This window comes from Melanotaenia boesemani, chromosome 24 (genome assembly GCF_017639745.1).
Source record: "Melanotaenia boesemani isolate fMelBoe1 chromosome 24, fMelBoe1.pri, whole genome shotgun sequence".
Classification (NCBI taxonomy): Eukaryota; Metazoa; Chordata; class Actinopteri; order Atheriniformes; family Melanotaeniidae; genus Melanotaenia; species Melanotaenia boesemani.
This window is the reverse complement of record NC_055705.1, coordinates 3,116,826-3,130,255: the sequence shown is the minus strand read 5'-3', so window position 1 is coordinate 3,130,255 and position 13,430 is coordinate 3,116,826. Positions and strand designations below refer to the sequence as shown.

Sequence of the window (13,430 nt, the reverse complement as noted above, 5' to 3'; positions counted from 1 at the left end):
ATACGAATAGGAACAAATTTGAGGTAGAAGATTCAGAAGAATTAGAAGAGTTGCAAAAGAAGCTTGAAAATGAGGGTGGCCCTGAAGTTGCCTGGGGAAATCTGTGCCCCGAAAAAGAAGTAGAGCGTTTAGAGTGTCAAGAAGAAATTAGAGAAAAAGAACAGACACCTGCGGAAGATGCAGAAGAAATAGGTCGGGAACTCGTAGACAATATTCCAGATTTGGCTGTTAGGAATGATCAGGTGTGTCAATTAGAAAAGAATAATAATGTAATTAGTAGGCGTGAGGGCTTAGAATTAATTAGATCTCTAAATGAGAAGCAGCTGTCAGTCTTCTATAAAATCCGTAACTGGTGTTTGGATAAAGTTAATGGTAGAAACCCAGAACCCCTCCATGTGTTTATATCTGGAGGAGCTGGAGTTGGAAAGAGCTACCTAGTTAAAGCGATTCAATACGAGGCCACAAGGTTATTGTCACCAAGTTGTCAGAATCCAGATAACATTTGCGTTTTATTAACGGCTCCGACCGGAATAGCTGCTTATAATTTAAAGGCAGCGACTATCCACAGTACATTTGGCATTGGCAAAGATGTGAGCCTACCTTACACACCTTTGAGTGAGGAAAAGCTCAATTCTTTGCGTGTTAAATATATTGATTTGCAGATAGTCATAATTGATGAAATCTCCATGGTCAATCATAATTTATTGGCTTATGTCCATGGCAGATTAAGACAAATCAAACAAACTGGTGACTATAACCCTTTCGGTAATGTGAGCATAATCGCGGTCGGAGATTTTTATCAGTTGCCCCCAGTAAAAGGAAAAGCGTTGTATGTACAAGATGTCCAAATGAACTTGTGGTCTAGTTTATTTCATCTTGTGGAGTTAAAAACAATCGTTAGGCAAAAAGATGAAGAGTTTGCGCGAATATTAAATAGAATGCGAACACATAGAAAAGGTACACCAATGTTAGTTGACGATATTAACATCTTAAAACGGTGTGAAACAGGTGAAGAGAGCACAGCCTTGCACATCTTTGCTACAAATTGCCAGGTTGATGAATATAATGAGGAACAGTTAATGAGAATATGTCCTGACCACATACTTATAACTGCACAGGACTTTGGTTATAATAAAAAAACTGGTAAATTAGAGTTAAAGCCAGATCATCATATTAGGGCCAAGAAAACAGCTTTACAAAAGGAGCTGTTATTGGGTAAAAATGCTCGAGTCATGTTGTCTCAAAACATCGATGTAAATGACGGTTTAGTAAATGGTGTATGTGGCACAGTGATATACATAGAACAGCCTGATAAGAATATGTTTCCTCTCAGAGTATATGTTAAATTTGATGATGATAAGGTAGGCATACAGAGGAAGAAACAAACCATTTACCCATCAGCAGAGTTAAAGGGTTCAGTACCAATTGAACCTCAGGAAGAGAGAGCCAATAAAAAAGGCATGAGACGACAGTTTCCTTTAAAGTTAGCTTGGGCCTGTACTGTACACAAAGTACAGGGCCTTACAGTAGATAGTGCTGTTGTCTCTTTAGCTAAGGTCTTTGCACCAGGACAGGCATATGTGGCATTGAGTAGAGTTAGAAGCCTGTCTGGTTTAATTATTCAAGAGTTTAAAGAGAAGGCTGTTTATTGTAAGGACAACATTGAACAGGCGATTGTTAATATTCCACCATTTCTAACTGAAAGCCACACAGTAGTAAAAGATGGTTTTAGAGTATTTCTGATGAACGTTCAAAGTTTAAATCGCCATGTCTCAGATTTGGCCCACTGTGCACAGCATTTGCAGCCTAACTGTATTGCTGTGACAGAGACATGGATACCTGCTGATGTTAGCTTAGATTCTGTAGAAATCACTGGTTATAGCTTTAGTAATGCCCCACGCAGTTTAGCATATCATAGAAATAATCCAGTGTTAATTTCCCTTAAAGGCCAACAACATGGTGGCGTTGGCATGTACTGTGACAGTAATTTAGAATTTGAAAATGTCAAAGTAGCAGCTTTAAATATAGAGTGTTTAGCTGTAAAATGTGTCACATACAACATTTTAATAGCAGCCATTTACAGGCCACCATCATATCCTGTGTCTCTCTTTTTCAGGCATTTTGAAGAATTGTTAAATGTGTTGGAGTCACAAAGTGGAACCATTGTTGTTTTGGGTGATTTCAATGAGGACATTTTGAAGTCCTCCACAATTTGTCAGAAAATGACAGACAGAGGATATGAGCAACATGTGTCGACAGCCACTACAGAGAAAGGCACCTTAATTGATCATGTTTACGTTAAAAATAGTAATTATAGAGTAGAAGCACTAGTGGTGCCTACATATTTTAGTGATCACGAGGGCATTATATGTTCTTTTAAGTAAGACAGCCCAAATGCTTAAAACTTAAATGTATATTTATTTTAAATTAATTTAATCGACATGTAATAGATGTGCTGTTCTTCACCTGAGTCATGAATAATTAGTATGTAGTCAGTAAATTTTGTCCCCTGTTGATATCCTTTACACCAATACTACGTTAGTCCATGTCCAAAGGTATTCTGTGCTTCCTGTCCAGAGAAGGTAGTGAAAATGTGAAAATAGTGAGTAGATTTGTTATTTGTTGTTGTATTGAGAAGAAGTAGTTAAAGTGGCCAGAAAAGTTGTTAAATTTACTGACCAAATGGCAAAGTTAATACAGGTTTTGTAGGTCATGCCCTCAGTGTGGTTAAGTAGTTATATGTTGTGTTAGGATTGTGCCTCTTGTTCTGTGGGGTTCATTGAATGATATAATTTTAGTTGTATGTAACTACTGTGTTTAAGGTTAATTACAGGGATAATGAAGTGACACCAGCTAAGGTACGTATAAGTAAATTTAACTACTCACTATCCTACACACACAGTTAGTTTATTCACACACTCTTTCACACTTCAGAAAATCTTTGTAATTAAAAAGAAATTAGTTTCAGGTTTTTTGTTTCTATCTGGCTGGTTTATATGTATTATAGTTTGGGTCTGTTCTACTTTTTTGCAGTTTTTAGATTTTAGCATTTTTTTTTCACTTGACAGAAGCCAATGATGAACAGTTAAGCTGAGCTCTGTTGGACCAAAGTGCTGATTGTGATTGAGCCTAAGAAGAGCATGAAAAAAGCTGTAACCTGAGGCTTCATAAATTAATATTCAAAAGTGGCAGTGTGTGTTTACTGTTATTACAGAGGCACAGTAGCTGTGTCTGTGTTAGACCTTGACCAGCCTGCAGCAGTAGTATTGCTTGTGTTATAATGATCCAAACCTGTTTTTATAATGTATTACTAGATTTAGAAGAGAATTGATGTCTAGAAGAATACATTGTGGGATGTGATTGTGTGCGTGTGCATGTGCATGTATGTAAATACACATATGCAAACACTGATACCTTTTTGTCCTTTCCCTAGGAGATGGATTTCGGCTAGTAGACGGACGTAGCAGTTGGCAACAAGTTGTTCACCCAGATAGATGAAAGATAGTCTTTTGTATTATTTTTGCTAATTTATTTTTCTCTATTTTCCCATTACATACTGTGTATATTGTAATAAAATAAACCGTAGAATTGTGGCAACAAGAGGAGCCTCTGAGTTTAGCTAATGGTGTATATATCTAACATTCTTACAGACGTCTTACAAACTTGTGTTCTAATTTGTTGCAATATGAATAAATTACTTTGAATCTATACAGTGTAGCGGACTCTTAACTACATAACTCACCATGCAGGTATATAGACTTGTGTTTTATGTTATAGCAAAGTTGTTCACTGTTTCCTGGCCACTGTAAGCACAGTATCTGGGGTTTCCTGTGTTTTTTAGCTCCACGGGCATCTTGGATCCATGTGGTTGCTCGGTTTTTTTTCTGGTTAAATAAAAACGACACGCAGTTGTGTAGTCGAAGTGAGAAATTGACTCTTCACTTTCTTTCTACAAATTCCTCAACAGCATGTTATGTTGGTGTTTGTGTGTAATGTCGCAAAAAAAGGCATCCAGGGAGAAATTATGTGTTTATGGGATATTATTTTTGTTTTTGCTGTACTGCCAAACAGCCTAAAATGAAATGTTATATGCTAAAATAGTTTAAAACATTTTGCTAGCATCGTAGATAACACACTAAAATGCTAGGTGATCTGCAAACAGCTAAGAATCTGGCATGGTAAGTTGCATAGCTATTTTTACTGAACATGCTAACACTCTAGGTATCATGCTAACACGCTAGATAATATGCTAACATGGGTATTTTAGAAAGTGACATGTTGATGTACCTAGTTAGCATTTTTAGGTAATGTGTTAACATGCTAGGTGATATGGAAAAGGGCTTGCTGAGAAGCCGAAGTTTTGATATACCTAATTAGCATCTTTTGCTAGCGTGCTTACTGGTTAGCACGTTAGCTAACATGCTAGGCAATATGGTAAAGGGCTAGCTGAGAAGCCGAAGTTTTGATATACCTAGTTAGCTTTTTTTTCTAGCAAGCTAATTTGCTAGCTAAAATGTTATGTTACCATGGCAACAGGTGTTGTAATGTGTTGAGGACCCAACAACTATGAATCCTATCAAGTTTGGTGCAGATCCCACGTATTCCTATGGAGATATAAGCAAACCGTGTTTCATGGCGAGGGCATTTTTCCGTGGGTTGCCACGGTTACACACTTTTTCCTATTAGAAAGATTTGAAGAGCGTTTGGTCCCCAACTTGTCAGGAAGGTTCCCACCAAGTTTGGAGTCAGTCGCAGGAATCCCCTCAGACTAGTTCGTTAAAATGGGAGTGAAATCCAAGATGGCGGGTAGTCCGTTGCCATGGCAACAGGTGTTCTATTGACATCAATGCTGGACTTGGGGTGTCACAAGTATGAATCCTGTCAAGTTTGGTGCAGATCCCATGTATTCCTATGGAGATGTAAGCAAACCGTGTTTCATGGCGAGGGCATTTTTCCATCGGTTGCCACGGTTACACGCTTTTTCCTATTAGAAAGATTTGAGGAGCGTTTGGTCCCCAACTTGTCAGGAAGGTTCCCACCAAGTTTGGAGTCAGTCGCACGAATCCCCTCAGACTAGTTCGTTAAAATGGGAGTGAAATCCAAGATGGCGGGCACCCCGTTGCCATGGCAACAGGTGTTTGATTGACTTCTTTGCTGGACTTGGGGTGTCACACGTATGAATACTGTCAAGTTTGGTGCAGATCCCACGTATTTCTATGGAGATATGAGCAAACCGTGTTTCATGGCGAGAAGGTGTTTTTCCGTCGGTTGCCACGGTAACACGCTTTCTGCTATTAGAAAGATTTGAGGAGCGTTTGGTCCCCAACTTGTCAGGAAGCTTCCCACCAAGTTTGGAGTGAATCGCACGAATCCCCTCAGACTAGTTCGTTCAAATACGATGTGTGTAAAGTGCAAAAACTGGCAAAAAAATGGCCGTACACGCCAAGATGGCGGGCACCCTGTTGCCATGGCGACAGATGTTCTATTGAGTTTTTTGGTCGACTCAGGGTGTTACACGTGTGTGCCGAGTTTCGTGTTCCTACGTCGAAGTAGACGTTCGGGACCCCATTCATGTGGTGATTTTAGGTGAGTCTAGGTGGCGCTGTTGAGCCGATTTTGCATTGAAGTCAATGCGGACTTTAGAATATGAAATTTTTCACCGGGCTTGATGTGTGTGCCAAATTTCACAACTTTTCATGGGTGTTTAGGGGGTGATATTTAGGCTCAAAATGCTTAGAAGGAGAAGGAGAACAATAATAAACATTTCAGGAACAATAGGGCCTTGCCATACTTTGTATGGCTCGGACCCTAATAAACATTTGGAAAACAATAGGGTCTCGCCATACTTTGTATGGCTCGGACCCTAATTAAAGCCGCAAGCGGCATCCATCGGGTCCGAGCTGCCTGGACCCCGCCACCCGATGTCGCCATGACAACAGGTGCTGTAATCCGTTAAGGACCCAACGTGTATGAATCCTGTCAGGTTTGGTGCAGATCCGATGTATTTCCATGGAGATATGAGCAAACCGTGTTTCATGGCGAGGGCATATTTCCGTCGGTTGCCACGGTTACACGCTTTTTCCTATTAGAAAGATTTGAGGAGCGTTTGGTCCCCAACTTGTCAGGAAGGTTCCCACCAAGTTTGGAGTCAGTCGCACGAATCCCCTCAGACTAGTTCGTTCAAATACGATGTGTGTAAAGTGGAAAAAATGGCCAAAAAATGGCCGCACACGCCAAGATGGCGGGCACCCCGTTGCCATGGCAACATGTGTTACATTGAGTTTTTTGGTCAACACGGGGTGGTACACGTGTGTGCCGAGTTTCGTCTTCCTACGTTGAAGTAGACTTCCTGTTCCCCATTCATGTGGTGATTTTTGGTGACTGTAGGTGGCGCTGTTGAGCCAATTTTGCACTGAATAGTATGCGGACCTTAGAATATCCGATTTTCGCCGGGCTTGACGTGTGTGCCAAGTTTCACAACTTTTCATGGGTGTTTAGGGGGTCAAATTTGGCGTCGAAATGCTTAGGAGGAGAAGGAGAATAATAATAAACATAGCAGAAACAATAGGGCCTTGCCATACTTTGTATGGCTCGGACCCTAATTAAAGCCGCAAGCGGCATCCATCGGGTCCGAGCGGCCTGGACCCCGCCGCCCGATGTCGCCATGACAACAGGTGGTGTAACGCGTTAAGCACCCAACCTGTATGAATCATGTCAAGTTTGGTGCAGTTCCCATGTATTCCTATTGAGATATGAGCAAACCGTGTTTCATGGCGAGGAGGCGTTTTTCCGTTGGTTGCCACGGTTACAGGCTTTTTCCTATTAGAAAGATTTGAGGAGCGTTTGGTCCCCAACTTGTCAGGAAGCTTTCCACCAGGTTTGGAGTCAGTCGCACGAATCCCCTCAGACTAGTTCGCTCAAATACGATGTGTGTAAAGTGCAAAAAATGGCCACAAAATGGCCGCACACGCCAAGATGGCGGGCACCCCGTAGCCATGGCGACAGGTGTTTGATTGACTTTTTTGTTAGACTTGGTGTGTTACACGTGTGTGCCGAGTTTCGTGTTCCTACATCGAAGTAGACTTTTGGGACCCCATTCATTTGGGGAATTTATTTTTTTCTAGGTGGCGCTGTTGAGCCAATTTTGTATTGAAGTGTATGCGGACCTTATAATATCCGAGTTACGTGGGGCTTGATGTGTGTGCCAAGTTTCACAACTTTTCATGGGTGTTTAGGGGGTCAAATTGGGCCTCGAAATGCTTAGAAAAATAATAATAATTAAAGCCGCAAGCGGCATCCATCGGGTCCGAGCATCCTGGCCCCCGCCACCCGTGTCATTCACCTTTTTAGCTCAAGCCATAAGAGCGTGACGTGACATATGTGTCACATACAGTTTCTGAGACAGTTTGTTTCAATTTATGGAATAAAGTTTGTTCAAAATCCTGTTGAACACAATGTCATACTTGTCCTCTGTTCCCTAATAGATACCCAGAAGCAGAAAACCATATTATATTATTTTTAAACTATCATATGGTAATAAATGGTAGATCCCATTATTTACATTTTGTTAAAGGGCCAAATCATATTTAAAAATGTGTACTTTTCTTACCATTTTTTCATGGGACAGGCATAGATGGGTTAACTCAGCACGGTGTACCTGTGTAATTGTTTTCAAATAATGTACATGGAGGTGGCTGAGTCCTAAACAGTAGAAAGCCAGCACTTCTCTCCAACCAGAGGGAACCTATTTCCATGGCAACAGGTGTTTTCATGTGTTAAGGACCTAACAAGTATGAATACTGTCAACTTTGGTGCAGATCCCATGTATTTGTTTGCAGATATGAGCTAACCATCACAAATCATTGTGCAGTTAGTGTCATGGACAATTCACTCAGTCATAAGAAGTTGAAAATTAGTGACAAGCTGACACTGCTGATAGAGAAATAATAGACAAACTACTGTATGAAGCCCAAAGACACTAGAAAAATTACAGTTTTGCTTCAGTAGAGAGAAAATGTTAGTGGATGACATTAAATAAATGATGCATAGAAGCTTCCTCATTCCCTTAAATCCACAGTTTTGTTGTGGATTTAAGGGATGTATATATATATATATATATATATATATATATATATATATATATATATATATGTATGTATATATATATATATATATACATATATATATATAGTACAGCCATTGAAGACCCATCTCTTTTGAATACATTCGATGAGTGTTTCAGAACATTTGTGTTGTAAATCAGCTGAAGAAGACCAGATATTAAATAACTATGATGTTTTTTTCATTTTAGTTTTTTCCATTGTATTTCTGCACTTTTTACAAATGGAGATCATGTGCCTTGTTTTCCAGTAAATGACTGAAAAGTGTTTCATTATTATATTCCATTTATAAAGGCGGATTTAAAATAAATATATGGGGTCATTTGAAACCAGTTGTTAGTAGTTTAATAACCCATATTTTAATATATATATATAACTATATAACTATACAGACAGGTCATTTTAATCTATTTGTAGAGTAGAAAATATTAACAAATGTGCTGGGTCCAACACATAACCCATTCCTGCTGATTTAAAATAAAGCAGTGCCGAGTCAATCCATATTTGACCCAGCAGCAGGGTTAAGATTGGGTTATTTTTGAACCCAGCAGTTTTTAGTGTGTGTGTGTGTATACATGTGTGTACATACATATACACACACCACACATCCTTTAACAGACAATGCCTCAACAGCAGGATTAATGAAAAGACAGCTTGGTCCTGCTGGATATAAGTCATAATATTAGTTAAAAAAAAAAGGATGTGATTGTAAAAAAATTATTAATTATTCAGTTATTCTGCTTATGTCAGTGCCTGGTGTTAGTTCATATTTAACAATAGTTTTATGGTTAGAACAATAAACAGGGTTACAGATGTAATTATTCTTAAGCTCACATAACAAAAAGTGGATGGTATTAGGTATTATATAGTGATATAATAGTGTTGCCTTCTATACATTAGGATAATAAAATGGCAGTCATCATTCGAAGCATCTACAGACACTTGTCCAAGTTGAGGACCTGAAAGTGGGGTAAAATGTAATCTAAAATATTACACTGCTGCAGATCACCTGACTACCTGCAGTCACCACAGCAACCTAAAAATATTTCTTTATATTATATGTTATTATTTATTTTTTGTTTATTCATTTTTTGCTGAGTTTTGTTTAATCAGCCTGTTTGTTGTTTTTCTTGCACTGTTAAGACCGTCACACCGCAATGCATTGTGGTATAATTCTTCCCGGTCTTGTGTTGACAAGGATCATAACTCTGATTGGATGACGTTCGGATTTTTGAAAGATGCACTTTTCGTTCGGACATTTTGTGTGTCTGTAAACGAGGCTCGGTCTTTTCAGCTCAGCTTCTGATCAGACAATACGTCTAGTTCACAGCAGACTGAAAAACTTTGCCTTCTTGTGGATTTATCCAGCAAACTTCGAACTTTTCGATCCAGGACACCTTCCTCAGCTTCTCGGACGTGTTTGTGGCTTTGCTTGGTAAGTTTAAGATTTTTATTAATGGAAAAGAAACTTTTTTCTACACCGTGTTAGCTTACAGCAGGTCGAAGTGGATTAATGTGACGTGTAACCTGTTAAATACTCTGCATTAAAATGATAGTTTATCATTATTATTATTAGTTAAAGTGAGCTAAAATAATAATGTCTTAACACTACTGTCCAAAGCAATCGAATATTTAGTAAAAGAAATGCCTCCCCAGGATGGATATTTAAGAGAAGCAAAGATAGCTGGTTAGCTGGTGTTATGTCTTTTTTTTTTAGGATCATGTTTCTGCTTGCTGGTTTATTGCGGTGTGTGTTTCTGATTTAAGCTCCGTATTTGCTAAACATTTAATGCCGTTTTTACTGTGATAATGGGGTGATTCCCTCTCCTAAAATACTTGATCATGATAGTTAGACTTACATTAGTGAGGTGTGACATACAAGTTCGTGGTTCGATCATTCTGTGTTACATGTATTACTCAGTGGCAATATAATTAAATTAGGAATTTGCCACTTCTGATTTATGGAGGATGTAAAGTGACACAATGAATTATTTAAATATATCATTCAATAATTACTTAAATGTGTCATTATATAATAAAAATGATAATGAAATACATAAATGTGTTATTAAATAATGAAAATGATAATTAAACACATAAATGTGTTATTAAATGTATGATTAATTAATTAAAATCCAACTAAATATATGTAAAAACATATAATTATTTCACTATTTAATTAATTATTTCTCTATTTTATTATTTCACTATTTAATTAATTATTTCTGTACTTCATTATGTCTCTGGTGTTACGTCTGGTGTGACATCTTTTTTTTAGGATCATGTTTCTGCTTGCTGGTTTATTGCGGTGTGTTTCTGATTTAAGCTCCTTATTTGCTAAACATTTAATGCCGTTTTTACTGTGATAATGGGGTGATTCCCTCGCCTAAAATACTTTATCATGATAGTTAGACTTACATCAGTGAGGTGTGACACACAAGTTCGTGGTTCGATCATTCTGTGTTACAAGTTTTACTCAGTGGCCATAATTTAATTATGAATTTGCCACTTCTGATTTATGGAGGACGTAAAGTGACACAATGAACTAATTAAATATACCTTTCAATAATTACTTAAATGTGTCCGCCACGGTTTTCCTCCCTGGTTGGCCGCCATATTTTTCCCCTGGCGGACTGCGCATGTGCAGTCTCAGCAAAGATAAAAAAAAAAGGAGACGATGTCTCACTCTGTATTTTTTTTTCCCCCTCTTTGGGCGTGTGCATTGTGCAACTCTCAGCAGAGATAGGATTCGAAGACGATGTCTCACTCTGTATTTTTTTTTTTCTGCCGACAATAGTCGACGGCTAAATTGTCGACTATTTTTATTGTCGACTATTGTCGACAACGTCGACTAATCGTTGCGGCCCTAAATGAAATACATACATGTGTTATTAAATGTATCATTAATTAATTAAAATACAAATGACTATATGTAAAAGCATATTATTTCACTATTTACTTAATTATTTCACTATTTCATTAATTATTTCTCTATTTCATTATTTCACTATTTAATTGTGAAATAATTAATTAAATAGATAAATAATTAATTAAATAGTGAAATAATGAAATAGAGAAATAATTAATTAAATAGTAAAGTAATTATAAATGTTTTTACATATATTCATTTGTATTTTAATTAATTAATGATATATTGAAAAACACATTTAAGTATCTCATTATCATTTTAATTATTTAATAACACATTTATGTATTTCATTATCATTGTAATTATTTAATGACACGTTTAAGTAATTATTGGATGATATATTTATTCAATTCATTGTGTCACTTTACGTCCTCCATACTGATTATGCTCCTTTTTCATTATCCATAAATGTGTGTGAACTAGCTTCTCTTTGGTCTTGTGGAGTCCCACATCATTCAATGACAGAGTTTTTCTTGATAGAGGCAGAAATATGTCTTTTGCAATTTACGCAGGCTCTAAAATGTCTGTGTTATACCATTCTGATTCTGTTTTTTTGTGCTTATATGTATATTTATTTTTTATCTATGTAATTATTTTACTATTAAATTAATTAGTGAAATAATTAATTAAATATAGAAATAATGAAATAGAGAAATAATTAAATAGTGAAACAATGAAATAGAGAAATAATTAATTAAATGGATAAATAATCAATTAGTAAAATAATTATAAATGTATTTACATATATTGATTTGTATTTTTGATTAATTAATGATACATTTAAAACCACATTTAGGTATTATCATTTTAATTATTTAATGACATGTTTAAGTAATTATTGGATGATATATTTAATTAATTCATTGTGTGACTTTACGTCCTCCATACTGATTATGCTTCTTTTTCATTATCAATAAATGTGTGTGAACTAGCTTCTCTTTGGTCTTGTGGAGTCCCACATCATTCAATGACAAAGTTTTTATTGATAGAGACAGAAATATGTCTTTTGCAATTTACGCAGGCTCTAAAATGTCTGTGTTATACCATTCTGATTCTGGTTTTTTGTGCTTATATTTATATTTTTATCTATGTAATTATTTTAATATTAAATGAATTAGTGAATTAATTAAATAGTAAAATAATTAAATAGATAAATAATTAATTAAATAGTAAAATAGTAAATTAGATAAATCATTAATTAAATATTAAAATAATGAAATGGATAAATAATTAAATAGTGAAATAATGAAATAGAGAAATAAATAATTAAATAGTGAAATAGTTAATTAAATGGATAGATAATTAATTAGTAAAATAATTATAAATGTTTTTATATTCATTTGTATTTTAATTAATTAATGATACATTTAAAAACACAATTATGTATTTCATTATCATTGTAATTATTTAATGACACGTTTAAGTAATTATTGGATGATATATTTAATTAATTCATTGTGTCACTTTACGTCCTCCATACTGATTATACTCCTTTTTCATTATCAATAAATGTGTGTGAACTAGCTTCTCTTTGGTCTTGTGGAGTCCCACATCATTCAATGACAAAGTTTTTATTGATAGAGGCAGAAATATGTCTTTTGCAATTTACGCAGGCTCTAAAATGTCTGTGTTATACCATTCTGATTCTGGTTTTTTGTGCTTATATGTATATTTATTTTATTTTATTTTTTATTTTTATCGATATGCTTTTTTCCTTTATTGTCCAGCCCTAATATATATATATATATATATATATATACATATATATATATATATATATATATATATATGGGGGGGGGAATGGAAAAGGGAATCACCTTTTTAAATCTAAGATTTGAAATGGAATTTTTAAGCAGATTTAGGAATTATTTAATTCTCCTGTTAGAAATTGCATTTGAAAATACATTTACAAATCACAGTATTTAATAATGAATATTTCAATGTCCAATTCCTTGTTAATATTTTAATTTGAAATGTGTAGAAATTCCAAAACACTTTTCAAATTGATGTTTTTATTGTATAAATTAAATTTTTTAATTTAAAATTATATGAATTAATCTATTTTCTTTTTTTTTTTTTTTTTTTTTTTTCCAATTTATCACTTCTTATGAAAATGCTGTATTGCATTTTCTATCACCCTACTGATCTTCTATAGGATTCAGCCTTGAATCATTCTTGGGACACTTATCAATCTGGCGAGCTGTGGCAGCAGCCTGGGTTACACACAAATGCAACATTAATATAATCTATTATGCTTTGTTTCTACATCAATGCAGTTTAATCCATTCCTGCATCTCCATGTATCGTAGAAACAATAGGTTCAACACTCTTACTGTTCTTGTTTTGACATCTTTTGTAATTCACATGTCTGTCGTATTTGG

The 13,430-nt window shown here is 35.6% G+C and overlaps 2 protein-coding genes across 5 annotated transcripts in view; both read left to right on the top strand.

The window, feature by feature from the left end:
• Nucleotides 1-3,708, top strand: part of LOC121635250 — a 32,731-nt gene extending 29,023 nt beyond the window's left edge. For 2 of the 4 annotated variants that reach the window (XM_041978356.1, XM_041978359.1), the window contains one exon: nucleotides 2,486-3,708. The gene's annotated coding sequence lies outside the window, so the exon portion shown is untranslated. The remainder of the gene's footprint in view (nucleotides 1-2,485) is intronic. The other 2 variants (XM_041978357.1, XM_041978358.1) reach the window with 2 other exon arrangements.
• LOC121635284 (zinc finger protein 665-like) overlaps nucleotides 1-13,430 on the top strand; it is a 645,425-nt gene that overhangs the window by 412,707 nt on the left and 219,288 nt on the right. The gene's annotated exons all lie outside the window — the stretch shown is intronic.